Below are 20417 nucleotides of genomic sequence, written 5' to 3'. Positions count from 1 at the left end.
CAATAGTCTTCTCTTTTCTTTTTTCCTTCTCTTTGAAGTGATCTAAATTTGATGAGCAGGGTTAGGGTGGCTTATTTATTGCCCTGGCATCATGGGGAATTTTTTTCTACCATTATTTTTCATCTGCTTTGGCCTACACTGAGAGTAACTCATTCTTCTTGGTCTGCGGCATTGTATGCTGGCGTCTACTGCTAATGTCCATGATCGTCCCATGACCTCTGGTATCCAGGTCTAGGCCTCATTGTGCTTCCATGTATATCTTTGGTTAGGCTCACTTGTTCTCAGCCAGAACCATACTCTCTAACTGGACCTAGAGAACTTTCATAGACACTCCCAGATAGTGTTGGAATGCAAGGACCCTACAAATCTGATTTTAAGCCCATTCCCTTTGGCTCCACCCATGTCCATTGCTATGAAAACCACTTAGGATTCAGTATGGACATGGGATCACTCTAAAAGAATCTAATATCTCACACTATCGCCTAGGAAGGGAGACATGTCTGTCTTAAACCCCACTAAACTTACACTCACACCCACCTTTTGCAATCTGCCCTAGAGAAGATGTTAGATCCTTTCCAAAGGACTCAAGAAGAATCTAAAGCTCTAGCCATATCTATTCTAAATCTCTCCCTCTCTCTCCATCTGACTGGTTCTACGGTTTCCTCCATTTACTATAGCAGGAAAATGTGCTCTTATATAATTCATAGATTTCATTTGTGATGTGGTATAGGTATAACCTTTCTGTTCTGAGCTCACTAGTTTTTTAACATAATAGAACCCAAATCCTTTTGTCTACAAAAATTCTAATATTTGCAATAGAGACTCAATTCTATCTCAAGACAGTTCTATATTTTAAAAATGTGTTCAGAAATTCAATAGACTCCTTTGTTTTATTCTGTGTCAACTCTTTCCCAGAATAAATAAATGCCACTGAGTCACTGGGAAAATGGCCTCAGAACAATGAGAAAATTTTGATCTCTGTAAGAAAATTTAAAACTCTGTTATCATCTCAAAATATTATTAAATTAAATCTTAGATTCATTTGCAAATTTAATATTCTCTTGGCAAGTAAAATACATATTTTCTGGGTGGAGAGAGAGTCTGCCCAATATATCATTTATTTCCAGAAACAATAAACCTGATCTTTTGTCAGAAATAATTATACTAACCTTTAATCCCAAACAGCCCTCGGACCTTGTGTTCACACCAAATAAGATAGAATATTTAAATGCTACTGTTGTGGGACCTGACTAAACCAGGTATAAGGCAATTGAGTTAGTGGGTAAGGTTCTTAACATTTCAGGCAGGGACATATTCTGATCTGTAATTTATCCAAATCTAGGTAATAATATGCTTGACAATGTACGTGAGTATTCTATCCTCAAAACTTAAATTACGTTATATTCTTAAAATAGAACAAATTCCATTACAGCCAAATGCTATCACATGAAACTTTCAAAAGTGTACTTATTAAATATGGTTGGCCAAAAAGTTCATTCGGATTTTTCCATAAGCTCAGTGCTTAGTTGTCTTTAACTTCATTTGAAACAATTTTGTTAGATTGTATGGTGACAGCTGTCATATCAGCGTGCACTAAAAAAAAAAAAAAAAAAAACCATCAAAATTGGTGAATTTTTGCGTGGCCATTTTAATATTGAAGATGGAAGAAAAAAGCAACATTTTTGGCATATTATGCCTTATTATTTCAAGAAAGGTAAAAACACAACTGAAACGCAAAAAAAGATTTTTTTTGCAGTATATGGAGGAGGTGCTGTGACTGATCAAACATGTCAAAAGTGGTTTGAGAAGTTTCGTGCTGGAGATTTCTTGCTGGATGATGCTCCACGGTTGGGTAGACCAGTTGAAGTTGACAGTGATCAAATAGAGATATTAACTGAGTACAATCAATGTTATACCACGCAGGAGATAGCTGACATACTCAGAATATCCAAATCAAGTGTTGAAAATTATTTGCACCAGCTTGGTTATGTGAATCGCTTTGATGTTTGGGTTCCACGTAAGTTAAGCGAAAAAAACCTTCTTGACCGTATTTCCGCATGCGATTCTCTACTTAAATGTAACGAAAACGTTCCATTCTTAAAACAAATTGTGATGGGCAATGAAAAGTGGATATTGTACAATAATGTGGAATGCAAAAGATCATGGGGCAAGTGAAATGAACCACCACCAACCACACCAAAAGCCGGTCTTCATCCAAAGAAGGTGATGTTGTGTATATGGTGGGATTGGAAGGGAGTCCCCTATTATGAGCTCCTTCTGGAAAACTAAATGATTAATTCCAACAAGTACTGCTCCCGATTAGACCAACTGAAAGCAGCAGTCAGTGAAAAGCATCCGGAATTAGTCAATAGAAAATGCATAATCTTTCATCAGGATAACGCAAGACCTCATGTTTCTTTGATGACCAGACAAAAACTGTTACAGGTTGGCAGGGAAGTTCTGATTCATTCGCCATATTCTCCAGACATTGCACCTTTGGATTTCCATTTATTCTGGTCTTTACAAAATTCTCGTAATGGAAAAAATTTCAATTCCCTGGAAGACTGTAAAAGGCACCTGGAACAATTCTTTGCTCAAAAAGATAAAAATTTTTGGTAAGATGGAATTATGAAGTTGCCTGAAAAATGGCAGAATGTAGTGGAACAAAACTGTGAATATGTTGTTCAATAAAGTTCTTGGTGAAACTGAAAAATGTGTCTTTTATATTTTTACTTAAAACCCGAAAGAACTCTTTGGCCAACCCAATACAACTGAATTAAGTCCCTCAATACAATGGTTGGATTTGAAATAAAACTCAGTACTTTAAGAGTATAAGTTTATCTCATGCATCTGAATTACATCCACATTTTAAGATGTAAACATGGCATCAGCATGACCAATGCTCTGGCTAGGTGGCTCTTAATTTTTTTAACAGAGTATACAATGTCACTGAACCACTCTTTCATTTGTGGTATACCATCAATTGATCATTCATTCTACACATGTATTTATGGAAGAAAAAAATTGAAAATTGATCTGATCTGACTATATTTTGCCATGGATTGACAATCTTACTGTAGATCTTAAAGTTTCCCTCTCAGACTCTTTGATATATATCTTAATGGTATTGTGTGGCCATCACTTACACTGTCTGCCCTGGTGATAATCAATCTGAATTGGGAATGAGCCAGCTTTCTTATCATTATTAAGAGATTCCTTAATCAGCGTGCAGCTGCGGTCAATACTGGCATTCACATTTTTTTTTTTTTTTTTTTGCGGTATGCGGGCCTCTCACTGTTGTGGCCTCTCCCGTTGCGGAGCACAGGCTCCGGATGCGCAGGCCCAGCGGCCATGGCTCACGGGCCCAGCCGCTCCGCGGCATATGGGATCCTCCCAGACCGGGGCACGAACCCATATCCCCTGCATCGGCAGGCGGACTCTCAACCACTGCGCCACCAGGGAGGCCCGGCATTCACATTTTTTAAAGAACACTTTCAAAATTCTATTCCTAGTTTTACTTTAAACACTTAACAGAATCGAGTTCTGTAACTCATCTACCTTCCTAAAGTAAAAATGGGAAAACAATCATGGGATATAGTCTCATTGTTGCAATTTGTTTCTTTCTCTTTCATCTCTCAATAATGACTCCCTTCCTCACTAAGTAGCTCTATTACATTTACCACTCTATTCTAAAATTGTCCTTTTGTTCTTGTGAAGTGTTTAATTCATTATGAGAGAAGCACAGTCATTTATAAGAGCCTTCATTATATTATTTTCAGTATGTTGGAAGTGTAAGTGGCATCTTTTGTTCTTTTCCATCTGCAACACATATGCCATCACTCTTTCCTGCCTGAAATGCATTTTCTAAAGTATGACTTTATTAGAATATATGCTAAACTTTAAAATAATCTCCCAAAAAAAGCTAAACAGATAACTATATAAAGCTGCCAGTTGTAATTTTAGTGAGTTTAATTTTTTTTGAGAATTTATTTCTTTCCACTAAACCAAATAGAATTCAAATTCAAATACAATTGTCTCTAAACGCAAAAGGCACTACACTGATTACTACAGGAGACACAAAGATGATTAACACTCAGTTTTTGCCCTTAGAAGAGCTAAGATCCATTCTAATGGGAAGGACAAACCCAGTACAAAATAAACAGAAGCCCAGACTTTTTCAAGTCAAATGAGACAGGTGACAGATCTGTTTAAGGGAATTCAGTAGAACTAAGGGGAATCAGGAAAGGTTTTATAAAAGGGGTGTCCTCTGAGATACACTTTAAAGTAGGTGTGGCAGAGAACACTAGCTGCTTACCTAAACCAATGCTCTTACTTTTCCGGACACACATCTAGCTTACAAGTCCAACCTCCCTTGCAATTCAGTTATTTGACTGAGTTTTAGGAATTATGAAGAGGACCACATGCCAAACATCTGATTAGCCTGTGAGGAGAGCAAGAAATAAAACTGTACTGTGTTAATCAATGGTAATTTTGAATTTTTTGTTACAACAGCTAGCATTAATTACTTAAAAATATTCACTATCTCGGGCCTCCCTGGTGGCGCAGTGGTTGAGAGTCCGCCTGCCGATGCAGGGGATACGGGTTCGTGCCCCGGTCTGGGAGGATCCCATATGCCGCGGAGCGGCTGGGCCCGTGAGCCATGGCCGCTGGGCCTGCGCATCCGGAGCCTGTGCTCCGCAACGGGAGAGGCCACAACAGTGAGAGGCCCGCATACCGCAAAAAAAAAAAAAAAAAAAAAAAAAAAAAAAAAAAAATATATTCACTATCTCTATCAAATGAGAATTTAAAATTTGAGTTCTTTAATCTTCAGCATGTTATGTTTAGCTTTCTGAGGTTTTTCTTCTTTTGGGTTATTTTTTCAGTTCTTTCCTTGTTCATATCTTTCATTGGTTTTTTTTTTTTTTTTCTCCTGACAATATTCTCTGGGGAAAAATCTTCAGGTTCTACACATGTGTGCTTCAATCTATTTTGTTCATTAACCACTGTCCTGTTTGAATTACATAGGCCTTCCATATCCCAAACATCTCCCCAGTTCCAAATTCGGGTTTTATAAATTATAGTACATGTAATTCCAGTCTGGTCTTAAAACTCTCACAATTTCTTGAAATTTGCAAACTCTTCATAATTATCAGAGGAATTTTAGCTTTAAAATATGTTTTTACTTTTTTTTTTCCTACTTATCTCTCTTTTAGTAGCTTTAATAATACACTATGTGAAAATAGTAGTGAAAGTAGAACTGCTTGTCAGAAGAATATAGGAGAGAAAATGAACCTCACATGGATTTCTTTTGTGAGCACACATAAATTCAAGCAGTTTTTCTGTTGAGCTATTCATTTGGAGGGGTGATAAAAATTAAACAAAAACAAAAACTGAGAAACAAAGCAAAAAAGAAATCTTACAGGAACTTTGGTCCACATGTCCCTAATTCTCATTTGCCCTATCTTTGTCCATAAGAATATGGTAACTCATGCAAAGCTGAATTAGAATCCTCTTAATGTACACATACATTATAAATATTAAGATTTAAAATGTAATTTTCAATTACCCAAGGTACAGTACAAAGCAATTTAAGCTTTCAGTGATAACTCCATCTACTTTTTAAAAAAATATTTATTTATTTATTTATTTATTTATTTATTTTGGCTGCACCAGGTCTTAGTTGCAGCACTCAGGATCGTCGTTGCGGAATGCTTAGTTGCAGCATGCGTGATCTTTAGTTGCGGCATGCATGTGGGTTCTAGTTCCCTGACCAGGGTTAGAACCCCAGCCCCCTGCATTGGGAGCATACAGTCTTACCCACTGGACCACCAGGGAAGTCCCAAACTCCATCTACTTTGAATAACAGCAAACCTTGAGTTACTAAACAACCTAAAAACCAAAGATGTAGCTGTAATGCAAATAAAATATTGATAGTTGCTATACTGAAGGCATGTCCAGAGTGATGTGATAGCTCAGAGGAAGGCACATTGGAGGCAATCTATTAGGTTGCACAGTAGCTTTCCAGACAGAAAGAGAAGAAAATCTGTCTAGGTCTGGAGTATAAAAAGGAATGGTTTTCTCTGGATGTATGCCTAGGAGTGGGATTGCTGGGTCGTATAGTACCTCGATTTTTAGTTTTTTAAAGAACCTCTATACTGTTCTCCATAGTGGCTGTATCAATTCCCACCAACAGTGTAGGAGGGTTCCCTTTTCTCCACACCCTCTCCAGCATTTATTGTTTGTAGAAGTTTTGATGATGGCTGTTCTGACTGGCATGAGGTGATACCTCATTGTAGTTTTGATTTGCACTTCTCTAATAATTAGTGATGTTGACCACTTTTTCATGTGTTTGTTGGCCATCTGTAGGTCTTCTGTGGAGAAATGTCTATTTAGGTCTTCTACCCATTTTTTGATTGGATTGTTTGTTTTTTTATATTGAGCTGCATGAGCTGTTTGTATATTTTGGAAATTAATCCTTTGTCAGTTGCTTCGTTTGCAAATATTTTCTCCCATTCTGAGGGTGGTCTTTTCATGTTGTTTATGGTTTCCTTTGCTGTGCATATGACCCAGCAATCCCACTCCTAGGCATATATCTGGAGAAAACCATAATTCAAAAGGATGCATGCACCCCAATGTTCACTGCAGCACTATTTATAATACAATAGCAGGGCATGGAAGCAACATAAGTGTCCATCGGCAGATGAATGGATAAAGAAGATGTGGCACATACATGCAATGGAATATTACTCAGCCATAAAAAGAAATGAAATTGAGTTATTTGTAGTGAGGTGGATGGACCTAGAGTCTGTCACGGAGTAAAATAAGTCAGAAAGAGAAAAACAAATATCGTAAAATACCACTTATATGTGGAATCTAGAAAAATGGCACAGATGAACCTATTTGCAAAGCAGAAATAGAATCACTGATGTAGAGCACAAAACTTATGATTACCAAGGGGGGAAGGGGAGGTGGGAAGAATTGGGATATTGGGACTGACATATATACACTACTATGTGTAAAACAGATAACTAATGAGAACCTACTGCCTAGCACAGGGAACTCTACTCAGTGCTCTGCGGTGATCTAAATGGGAAGGAAATTTTAAAAAGAGGGGATATATGTATACATATGACTGATTCACTTTGCTATACAGCAAGAAACTAACATAACGTTGTAAAGCAACTATCCTCCAATAAAATTAAAACAAAGAAACAAACAAACCTTAGAACCTGAAAAGAAAGGGATGGTTGTTAGGAAAATAGACAAAAGACTAACTATGGTCAGAATCAGGGCCCATATGAAGTATTAGGAAATGAGGAGACAAATTACATAGATGGTAAATTGTAGGACAGTGTAAACCTATACAAATATGAGCAATGGTGAAAGAGTCTGTAGAAGACTGTTGCCTCTGCATCTCATGGTATTGGTGAAGTTGCCAAAAGTCAGAAGGGCAGTTAGGAAGAAAAGGTGGACATACAGTGGAACAGAAAAAGAGCAAAGTAGAACTCATGAAGGCAGACTAGAACCAACAGGCACAAACTGAGATGCATGTCTGTTTCCCATGGCCTCCAACCATGATGGTATACCTGACCTGTAGGTAAAGCTGGAGACCCACACCATGGAGCTGTATACTCAGCTGGCCCAGGGCTTAGAGAAACTGTAAGAGATCAAATGGGAGCTGGAGAGGCTGTGAACCCCCAGCTGCTGCCTCCGGCCAAGCAGGAGAGCCAGCTCATCAACAGCGGGAGCAATCTGCACCAGCACCCGGTGCCCTTCACCGACCTTCAGAGTAGAATGGCTATTGCTTCACTTCTGCCCTACAAATCTCATGCATATTTCTCTTGTGGCCAACCATAAACCCAAAGCCATAATGAGAAAGAGATTCTAGGAATATAGTTCCAACTTAACTACGTTGATACAGCACAGAACCACCACCACACGCTCCTCATAGGGTCAGCTGAACACATATTTTTACAGAGACCTCACATAGACTTCAGCTGAGCACACATTCTTACCCTGATGTCTCTTCTGCCCATTCTGTTTCCCAGACAATCACAGGTTTCACCTGGAAGCATCGCTTCAGCAAATCAATTGTGCAAGAACTTTGTTTTGGTCTCTACTTCTAGATAACCCAACCTAAAGCAGGCCCCATCATGCTAATGAGTTGTGACTGTATTTCATAGGCAACAGGGAGATGCTGATGGCTACTTTTTTAATTAGAAAGGTGACACAAGGTAATTACTGAATTACTGAACAAAGATGCCAAAGGTTTTAAGGTACACTGAAATAAAACCCACTAATTAAACTATGAAACAATGCTTACTGATCACTTTATTATTTTATAGTTGCGGAAAGAGCTATTTTTAGAATTAAACATTTATTTTTATTAGTTATAACTTTCGTACATACGTTTAGAAAGGATATTACAATGGAAATAAAATGGTTAAGGTATTTTCAAAACTTCTTCATAACAAGAATGTATTCATATAAAATACTGAGTCATTTTCAACTCAGAGTGGTCAATATCTATGATTTTACATTCTAAATCTTCCTCTGTTCCATCAAGAATGTTGGTAATACAACATTTCTTAAAGAACTGATGAAGAACTGAAAGCCATTAGTGCTTGAAAGTTAGGTGTGCAGTCATATAAAGCTAGACTACTTTTGACTTTCTCTTTAGGAATGTTGTTCTACCATTATTCTAGGTTTGTTTGTTTTTAAGTCACTGACATTCATGCAGGTTATGATACTGGGACACTTGATGTTTGGGTGAAGACACTAATAACCTCATCATGACTGCCATATGGCTGACAGTGATTGTAAGAAGTATTCTAATTTCAAAGAAATTTAAATATGAAAAATTGTGTACTTAGAATCAATAAACTATGGTGACTGAAGAGGAATTGAAAGAGGATAGATAATAATTAGGAAAACTGGCTACATGGAATTTGTGTTGGTCAAGGAAAAAGATGACAAGAACCTATACTAAAACATTAACACTAGATATATGAGACAGAATTTGAGTGGCATTTAGGAAGCAAAACTAGTATGGATAGTTAAAATAATAAAATCCTAAACAAAAATACTCTCTTGATACATTTTATATTAAAGGTTCTAGAGGCTATTAAAGGTTATTTTATACCGAATAATACAAATTTACAAATCTCTATGTATATAAAGACTGAAGCTCATAATAATAAATTTGAAGAAATTTTTATGATTTCACAGTTCTCAACAAATTTGTAGATGTATAGATGCAGGTGAATCTGTTGCCAATATTAGGGTATTATTAGGGTACGCAAAAAGAGTAACTCTTACCCAGTTGATTTCCATTTGTTAATTAGACGTTGATATTGGGCCTCAGCTTCTGGCTATGCTACTATCTATGAAGAGCTTAAGGAGTCTTGTTTTAGAACAATACACTCATGAAATATGATAATAACACTTTACAGTGCAATACAAATTTGTTTTTCTATTCAGTTATTGATTTAGATTTATTCTCTTCCACTTCATGATTATATAGACAAATTGTACCTTGAAATATTAAAAAATATTATTTTTTCTCATGAAAGAATCCTTAATCGAACTAGCTTATGATGACACAGAGTTACGAGGCAGTCACTGCAAAGATTTTGATAACACTGAGTAAATACTTGTGTTAGTGTGCTAAGAGATAGAATTTAGAATATAACATTGAAATGTAATTATAATAAGGTACAATGGCATAAAAATTTTAAAAGAAAATAAAGTATTAACCATGAAAAAAATTATTTTTTCTGGCTATGCATTTTAGTGGGTTAAAGAAAACATCTTATTTGCATTAATAATATCTCCAGATATGCATATATGTCTAATGTCACTTACCAAGCATATCCCTGACATTGGTTATTTTAATATTTTACAATAATTAAATGCAACCTTTAAAAGTTAAAAAAGACACTGATTGACATAGTATTATACTTCAAAGCAGATCATTTGACAAAAACATAATTTTATTAGCAGTATCTATTACTAAGACAATTTTAAAAAAATTACTTGTAATTTTATTTTGCACCCTGCTTCACCACATATTTTAATATAAAATATAATTCCCTGAAGAAACTGCATGATCAAAATTTGAAACACAAAACTTATCGCTGGTTAATATATTAAGTTGGGATGATGAATTCAAGTCTCTCATCAACCCCTCATATCATTTGTGATTGCATCCTCCAGGTGGGCCAAGTAGATATTCACAATATTAAACAAAAAATAAATCTGAATATAGCCTCATATTTGGAATTGCCAACTCTTGCAGATATCTTTCATATAGTTTTAAAAATAAACTGTAAAGCATCTGTTAAGAATCAATTTCCAACTGTCATCACATGTGTCTGTCATGCATATATTTAAGTGTTTTTTAAGTTATCACAGAAAATTTCAAATATACATAAAAGAAGAGAGAATAGTGTAATAAACTTCTGTATACTCATCGTCCAGCTCCAACAATTATCAACATTTAGCCATTCATATTTTAATATACTATGACAGTTTCTACTATATATATACTATTATTAACTACCACCACCACCATTTGAAGACTACTACTATGTGCTAATATTTCAGTGAAAGTTCTTGGTTGTAAGCAGTAGAAAAAAGCTGGCTAATTTAAGTGGAAAAGATTTAATAAAAATAAAATAATCTATGGAAGGATCAAAACATTCTTGAAGATAAAACATTCAGGAACGCTGCAGAAAGTCACAGTGAAGCTTCCTTAATTACCACTGGAAATTAAATGTAGCTTCTACCTTCACCATAACCCTTACCTAATAAATTTGACATAGACCTTTATTTTATAAGCCTCTAGCTTCAGTGATGTGATTAGCAACATACAGTACACATGCCTGTTCATAGCTACAAGGGAGATGAGGAAAACCAGTAGCTGGCTTCTGTGGTGGGAAGTATTCTAAGAATAGCAAAATAGGACATTTCTCAAATATAGACAAACAAAATACTGTATGATATCAATTATATGTGGAATCTAAAAAATAAAACAAATGTATATAGTAAAACAGAAGCAGACTCACAGATATAGAAAGCAAACTAGTGGTTTACCAGTGGGGATAGGGAGGGGGAAGGGGCAAGATAGAGGTATGGGATTAAGAGCACTGCACTAATTTTGAACTGAAAGAGATTATTTACAAAAGCTAACTACTGCAATCAAATTCATCATCTTACAATAAGACAGTGAAGACCAGGGAGAATCTTCAAGTGACTTATCCCAAGTTCTACCACAAGCAACCTCAGACAACCTTTGTAGCAGATCAGACTATCTGGTAGGATTGTGATATATGATGGTGCTTCTAATCAGGTATGCTGCCTTACTGATTGTGGGGAAACTGGCATCCCCAAATTCAGAGTCCATCTTCAGTATTAAATTATTTTGCAATACTCAGGGTACCAGAACTGTAAATGATAGACATAAAATGTCTAAAACAAACAAACAGACAATCAAAACTCCACACAAAGAGAAAGAAATGGTAATGGAACTTAGAGATTGACAAGCAGCAAAACATTCATCTGTCCCCAAGGAAGAACATTTGATTTGTTGCTGCATTTGCTTGAAATCCATCTCAGACCCTAAGGCTGAAAGAAAAATTCAATAAAGAACCAGAACAATTTAATGAAGTTCATATATTTGAAATTATGTCAGGGGCTTTTCACATTGCACTGTTCATACCTTTTAGTGTATACTGTCAGCAAGTCCGTATGAATGTTGGCGGCTAGAGGAGTACATAAAAATTCGGATAAAAAATTATCTGAAAATGGAGCCGGAGGAACCAGGCTCCCTGACTTCAGAATATACTGCAAAGCCACAGTAATTAAGACAATATGGTACTGGCCCCAAAACAGAAATACAGATCAATGGAACAGGATGGAAAGCCCAGAGATAAACCCACGCACCTATGGTCACCTTATCTTTGATAAAGGAGGCAAGAATACACAATGGAGAAAAGACAGCCTCTTCAATAAGTGGTGCTTGTAAAACTGGACAGCTACATGTAAAAGAATGAAATTAGAACACTTTCTAATACCATACACAAAAATAAACTCAAAATAGATTAAAGACCTAAATGTAAGAATAGACACTATAAAACTCTTAGATGAAAACATAGGAAGAACACTCTTTGACACAAATCACAGCAAGATCCTTTTTGACTCACTTCCTAGAGTAATGAAAATTAAAACAAAAATAAACAAACGGGACCTAATGAAACTTAAAAGTTTTTGCACAGCAAAGGAAACCATAAACAAGACAAAAAGACAACCCTCAGAATGGGAGAAAATATTTGCAAACGAAGCAACTGACAAAGGATTAATCTCCAAAATTTACAAGCAGCTCATGCAGCTCAATATCAAAAAAACAAACAACTCAATCAAAAAATGGGCAGAAGACCTAAATAGACATTTCTCCAGTGAAGACAAACGGGTGGCCAACAAACACATGAAAAGATGCTCAACATCACTAATTATTAGAGAAAAGCAAATCAAAACTACAATGAGGTATCACCTCACACTGGTCAGAATGGCCATCATCAAAAAATCTACAAACAATAAATGCTGGAGAGAGTGTAGAGAAAAGGGAACTCTCATACACGTTTGGCGATATAAATTGATACAGCCACTACGGAAAACAGTATGGAGGTTTCTTAAGAAACTAAAAATAGAACTACCATATGACCCAACAATCCCATTACTAGGCACATACCCAGGGAAAACTATAATTCGAAAGAACACACACACGCCAATGTTCATAGCAGCACTATTTACAATAGCCAGGACATGGAAGCAACCTAAATGTCAACTAACAGAGGAGTGGATAAAAAAGATGTGGTATATATATACAATGGAATATTACTCAACCATAAAAAGGAATGAAATGGGGTCATTTGTAGAAACGTGGATGGACCTAGAGAGTGTCATACATAGTGAAGTAAGTCAGAAAGGAAAAAGCAACTATCGTATAATAATGCATATATGTGGCATCTAGAAAAATGGTATAGATGATCTTATGTGCAAAGCAAAAATAGAGACACAGACATAGAGAACAAACTTATGGATACCAAGGAGGAAAGGGGTGGGGCGGGAGGAATTGGGAGACTGGGATTGACACATATACATTATTGATACTATGTATAAAATAGACAACTGATGGGAACATACTGAATACCACAGGGAACTGTACCTAATGCACTGTGGTAACCTAAATGGAAGGGCAGTCCAAAAGGGAGGGGTATCTGTATGTGTATGGCTGGTTCATTTGTTTGTGCAGTGGAGGCTAACACAACATTGTAAAGCAACCATACTCCAATAAAAATTAATAAAATATTATGAGGATATTTTTTGACCCTAAGGAATTTCCATCATCCAAAGTATATGTACAAAGACTACCTTTTCACATGTTCTTGAAGGACCTATGACTGCATGAGGTGAAATAAAGTTAAGAATAATTTTTTATTGTAAGTATCTTTTTTCTATGGTACAAATGAACTTACCTGCAAAATAGAAATAGTGTCACAGGTGTAGAAAACAATCTATGGTTACTGGGGGGGAAAGGAGCGTGGGATAAATTGGGAGATTTGGATTGACATATACACACTACTATATATAAAATAGATAACTAATAAGGACCTACTGTATAGCACAGGGAACTCTACTCAATAGTCTGTAATGACCTATATGGGAAAAGAATCTAAAAAAGAGTTGATATATGTGTATGTGTAACTCATTCACTTTGCTGTACAGCAGAAAGTAACACAACATCGTAAATCAACTATATTGCAATAAAAAAATTTTAAAGTATCTTTTTACTTATTACTTACAAAATTGTTAAAGTCATGTTGTTATATACTTATAATTTTTACACTTATTGAGTGACTTGCCTAGGAGGGAATATTCCTAAAAATAGAATTTTGAAGTATAAAGAAATGCATTAAACTTTTGGTTCCATCATATCCTCTAGAGTTATACAAGATTACAGTGTGATAGTTGCATATGAAAATGTCCATTCTCCCACACATTATTGCATTAACATTTTCCAGTATAATAATTTTTTTTTTTTTTTTTTTTTTTTTTTTTTTTGCTGTACCCGGGCCTCTCACTGTTGTGGCCTCTCCCGTTGCGGAGCACAGGCTCCGGACGCACAGGCTCAGCGGCCATGGCTCACGGGCCCAGCCGCTCCGCGGCATATGGGATCCTCCCAGACCGGGGCACGAACCCGTATCCCCTGCATCGGCAGGCGGACTCTCAACCACTGCGCCACCAGGGAGGCCCCAGTATAATAATTTTAAATGAGTTTTAAAGTAATATTTCTTTGATTTCTCTTGAGGTAACATAATTTATAATTTATCTAATGGTATTCATTTGAATTGCCTATTGATGACCTTTCCCATTTTTCTACTGGAGTGCTTGCATGTTTTGTTTTGTTTTTATAAAATGAAGATTTATATTAAATTTCTCTCAGCTCTATGATTTTCTAAATCTGATGGTACAAAGCTACAGTTACTGCAAAGAAACATTATATAAATGTTTTTTATTATTGTCTAAGAACATTCTATGTATCAAGAAATATAATCTTTTGGTATATATTGCATCATTTTCCTATTTGTCTATTTTATGTTTGTTTGTTTATATACTTTAATTTGGTGTGAAGATGTTTTAAACACATGGTCAATTCTAACACTTTCTCATTAAAGATTCAGTCATTAATCTTACAAATGAGTGGTAAGCAGCCACATAGCACAGGGAGATCAGCTCGGTGCTTTGTGACTGCCTGGAGGGGTGGGATAGGGAGGGTGGGAGGGAGGGAGACGCAAGAGGGAAGGGATATGGGAACAGATGTATATGTATAACTGATTTACTTTGTTATAAAGCAGAAACTAAAAAAAAATAATAATAATCATATATTAATCTAATATATTGGTTATATGAAAATGTTTTAATTAATAATTGTTATATATATTTCCCATATTTTTCCATCTTAGTCACAAAAATATTAAAGATATTAAATGACTTTTAGGAAAGTAAGTTTACTTTAAAAAAAAAATCTTACAAATGAAAAAAGTTATCCCTACCTCTTAGGTTATATAGATATCCACTCATAATTTCTTCATATTTCATGAGTTAATTTCTTCATTGAAAATTATAGTTTTTATAAAATTCACTTTTATTTCAATTATATATTTGTGTGTATAAACTGTATATATATTTACAGTTTCCCAAATAGTTGTCCATTTTTCTCTCCATCATCTAAATGATATAATATTTTCTATTTGACCTATTATATTTTATGTTCTCTTTTCTCTCTTCTTGTTCATCTTTTAGATTGATCACATATTACTATTATCAAAAATTCCATTTTTTAAACTTTCTATTAAGTTGTTAAGTATGCATTCTTTTCCTGGGTTCCCTAAATATTACAACAAGCATCCTTGACTTATTACAATCGAATTACTTCTTATAAATAATTACTTCTTTAATAATGCTAATATTTGTTTTTAAAGGAATATGCAACAGGTTGCCTTTGAATAAATTAGATAACTTTTGAGCATCCAGCCTGCTGAATGTCTGTTTTGGTTTGTTTAGTTTTGTTTTATATTTTTTTAAAATAGTGTATTCCATAAATTATAGATCAGATTAAAAGATTTTTTCTCCACGAAGAAAATAATTACCTATTAAAATCTGGAAATGCAGAAAACTATTTGTCCACAGTTAGTGAGAATAGTGGATGTTGAAAACCATATGGTGAATAATAGATAAAATAACTGGTTTCTTAAAAATTGAGACAGATCATATATGGAAGATGTGGGTGAAAAAGATTGAGCACAGTAATTGTTTCTATTCTAGAGAAAATGAGAGTGTGGAATGTGGGCTCAGCTGACCAGTACTAAATAAGTTAATGACCAGTTTCCAAGTCATCACACGGCTGGGACTGAAACAGTAGTTTTTCAGAGGGTGTGAGTGACCAATGGATGACAAGGTCTTACTTTTACTTACAGTTCATTGAGAGAGAAAAGAGAAATTGTATCTCAAAGGGAAAAATTAAGAATTTCTTTCTCATTGTAAATCAATTTCAATTCTTCCAAATCAGGCTTCTTTTTCTATCACTGACTGAAAGAAGAATAAGAATTTATTATGGCATAACCTATCAGAGCTTCATAACACAGATTTCAGTATGTTTTAACAAGAGAGTGCAATCTGTTTGCAAGCTAAAAAAATCATTTGAGAAATGCTTTGCTTTTAGTTACTGGATGAACTTGTGATGTGGCCAGTGCTGAATTCATCTTTTTTTCTGAGCCTGTTTTACATGTAAAACACTAAGCCACAGTGTTATATTTAAGGGTTGAGCATAGTTACTATACCTGAGTTTGCAATGTATTGTTAAATTAGACATTATTCCATTGGTTCTTCTTGTTGACTATAACCACATGAAAATTTGACTTAATTTTCCATATTTGCATCACAAATCTACAGTTGCAAAGTTATGCAGCAATATGTTTAATAGGTTATTTAGCCCCAAGAACACTCACATGAACATATCTTCTTTGCCCTACTCTCTACATCCCAACAAAATAAGTCTCGTACTTAGAAATCATCTTTTACTTATTTTTCTGTATACATTTCTGTACCTATTCAGCTCTTAAGCTCAGATTTCTCTTCAAAATGTTTTTTCTCCATTTTCTCACATCAGCTCTGCCTGATTTTTGAGATATCCTCTTGGCCAATTTTACACTGCTCTCTTCATACTCCAATCTCAAAATAAGTCAACATGTGCCAGATTTTCTCCTCAAAAACCACTATTAAAACATATCCTTTTTCTTCCCTTCCTTCCTGTTTTCCTCCCTTCTTCCCTTCCTCATTTTGTCAAAAGTCATTAGATGGGCAATAAACATTGGAGCTCATATAGTAGATGGGTGTAGCATTAGTATCTTTGCTGGGTTTGGAGTTAAAACTTGCGTAGGGTAAGGAGGGCATCTACACTGTGGGAAGAAAGGGCTCCCTCATTATAAAGTTGGTATGAAGCAAGAGAGATTGATCAAATAAGTAAGTATATTGACAGCAATAAGAGGTACATATATGTTAAAGGGAATGGTTACAATAATCTGTGTGGTTGTTTTAGCATTGAAATTTTTCATTGTGAATGCATGGTTAGATAATAGATAAATAAATAATGTATATTGTATATTTTAGTACTGGCCCCTGAGAGGACCTCAAAGTAGAGACCTATTATAACAAGGAGATCATCTAACATCCATATCTTAGTTTTAAATATCATTCTCCACTAATAGAAATTAGGGTTTCTTGGAGAAATGGTTGATCCCAGGCATGCCACAGGAAAGTACAAGATAAGCCTGTAAATAAGGACATACTCAAAGAATTACTGGAACATGTTGTTCCATTTATCTATTGCTGCATGACACATCACTTCAAAACTTACTGGTTTGAAATAATTTATTATTACCCTTCATGGTGGTAGAAGCTCAGTTGGGTGTTTGTTGCTTGGGATCTCTCAAATGATTGACAACAAATGGCAGCTGGTTCTGGAATCACCTGATAGTCTGAGATTAGGTATTCAGCATAGCTTACTCAAATGACTGGTGATTGATGCTGGCTGTTGTGTAGGAGCTCAGCTGGGGCTGAATGTCTACATGTGTCTTTTCTACGTGGCCTGAGATTCTTAGCTAATTTTTTTGGATTTTGAGAGGAAGCATTCAAAGAGCAAGCATTCCAAGAGAACAAGCCAGAAGCTACAAGACTTCTTATGACTTGGCTTGGAAGTAATATGGTGTCACTTGTGCTACATTCTGTTAAGTACCAAAGGCAAACTCAAATTCAGTGTGGAAGGGGACTCTACAGGTGTGTAAATACCAGGAGGCATGGTTTGTAGGCAGGCCACCTTTAGATTCTAGATATAACACTGTCTTCCCCCTGGCTTCAGTGACTTCCTCCCACAGGCAATACACTATGCCCCAATGACCATCGCCCTGCCCCAATCAGTATCAGGCTCAGTTCTGATATCCTGGTTTAAATAGACATCCTTGGAGATGGTTGCTCAAGTGCATTTCCTAAAGTGCAGGTTTCCAGCATAACAAACACTAGGTTAGGTAAAATATGAGATGACTTTAACCGACTGACTTTATATTACAGTACCAGAATCACATATTGTAAACTGAAAGATGAAGTACTACCAGACCACAATTCAATCAGCGATATTTAAGAAAAAGGAAATAAATTCATAGCAAAATAAAAGCTGGAGGCACATTATAGAAGAACATAGAAGATAGATCAGTGGTTGGCAAACTTTTCTGTAAAAGGCTATATAGTAAATATTTTAGGATTTACGGGCTACATACAGTCATTGTCATATAATTCTTTTTTTCTTTTCTTTTTAACCCCTAAAAATGTGAAAATCATTCTTAGCTTGTGAGCCACATAAAAAGAGGCCATATCCAGGTTTGAAATGCAGGTCATAGTTTGCCTACTCCTGTGTTAGACCAATAATTAGTAGATAGCAGAATTATGAAAGAAATACAGCAACTTTAGTTATATTAAGTGGGTTGAAAAAGCAAATATTGAGTGTTTACGAGCAAATTTCTGTGTTAAATATTTCTTAGTTGTATATGAGATCTATATTTTAAATATAGAATTATGGAATATGGAAATATATCTGGTTATTATAAAATCCTTACATCAAAATATGATTTCCAGTAATTATAAAATTAGGGTATTGCAGTTCTTCAGAAAAGTGCCCTTTCAGTTTTTTTTTCGAGAATTGAAAAGGCAAATGTAAGGGTGATCCTTTCTAATATCAAGTCTAACCATAACATTTTCTGTGATGCATTTCTCCAATGTATATAATTTGCTTTCATACTACTCCCTGTTTAGTTACTAAATATTTCACTTGAACTGCCCAGGGCTGTTCATCTACCGGGAAGTCTGCTGAGGAAGCAGATACAAATTGTGCTTGGTCATCATGCTCATGGACTTTCTAATGAACAAACTATAAAAGTTATTCATGCAGAGACGTGTTTTCCTACTTGTTATTGAACCTGTAGTACTGAGTACTCCCTGAGTTTTAAGAACTAAACTGTTGGGAAAAAAAGGTTTTCAAGTCATTTGTAGAGATGGAAATCAATTCTAAATACAATTACTTATAGGAGGTTTCTACAGAGCTGGACTTCAGGTCTGAATAAAAATTTTCCCTCTGGGGGACAGAGACAGATGAACGATAGTGAACACAAAAGATCTTACCTGTTATTATCAAATCAAAGATTGATGTGCTTCTCCTGAGGCAGAGTTGCAGTGTAGCTAAAAGCACAGGTTCTGGAGGCTAAAGACTTGGGATCAAAACCTGTCTCTACAGCTTTGCCACTTGAGAGAAGCTGGGCAAATTATGTCGTCCATTTCCTCATCTGTAAAATAGAGAAAACAATAGTATCTTACATAGGATTCTTGAAAGAATTCTATTAGTTAATACAAAAAAACTTGGAAGAGTGACTAAAATTTCACAGTTTAAGAATGAAAAAAAAATTTGTAGGCTAAAATGGTAATTGAGAGTTCCCCAGATTGCAGTCATTCATGTGCAGTTTTTATAATTTCTGTGTACTCCTATGTCCCACCTTCTTTAATTTTCCTCTTAATAATTGCTACATACATTATTATTTACCTGATATTTTTCTGTGTAAGTGAAACATGATTTAAATATTTAAATCAAATTTAAATATTTAATATTAAAATTGGGTGATTGTTTAACTATTGATTAATGTTACATTTAAATATTATTTAAATTAATATTATCATCCTAAAGAAACACCAGTATTTTTACCATAAGTGAAAGGTAACAAACAAACCTAAACAAAATAACGTTATTTATTTCTAACTAGATAATGGTGACTGCCAAATGCACTGGGTTATCTCCCTGCTTTTTCACTGATTAAAAGAAAAATTATTAAATGTTAGAGTGATGTTAAAAACCAAAATTGTTTAACCAAATTGAGGCCTTCTCCTCGATAAAGTTAGAAAGAGTGAAGGAAATAGAAAAGGGAATAACTTTTTTAACTAAATAATTCATGTTCTTTTGATGCCTTTCTTTTAATGCACCACTTAAAATTATGTCCCCCACACTTTGGAAAACACTACTATGGAGGAAGCTTTAGGGAGATCCTTAGACTTTAACTGGACTTCAGTATGAGGCCAGAGTTCAGGTAATTTTTGAGCTTCAACTCATTCTAGAAAAGGGAACGGTGCAAGCAAATGCACCAAATCAGGCACGTTGACCAGTACATTGTCACTAAATCATTGGGTTTGTGAGGGGGTAAAATAGCTGGAGAACTCTGTCATTCACATTGTACACAGGGCCTCAAACTCTAGGCTAGGCG

General features: G+C 35.3%; 1 long non-coding RNA gene across 1 annotated transcript in view; it reads right to left on the bottom strand.

The window, feature by feature from the left end:
• Positions 1–19440, bottom strand: part of LOC309806935 — a 78496-nt gene extending 59056 nt beyond the window's left edge. The window contains exon 1 of the long non-coding RNA XR_014294461.1: positions 19291–19440. This is a non-coding gene — a long non-coding RNA (uncharacterized lncRNA). The remainder of the gene's footprint in view (positions 1–19290) is intronic.
• Positions 19441–20417: the final 977 nt, after the last annotated feature.

Source organism: Mesoplodon mirus (assembly GCF_964341445.2).
Source record: "Mesoplodon mirus genome assembly, chromosome: 6".
NCBI lineage: Eukaryota > Metazoa > Chordata > Mammalia > Artiodactyla > Ziphiidae > Mesoplodon > Mesoplodon mirus.
Note: the sequence above shows the minus strand (reverse complement) of the source record. Positions and strands in the feature narration are given on the sequence as shown.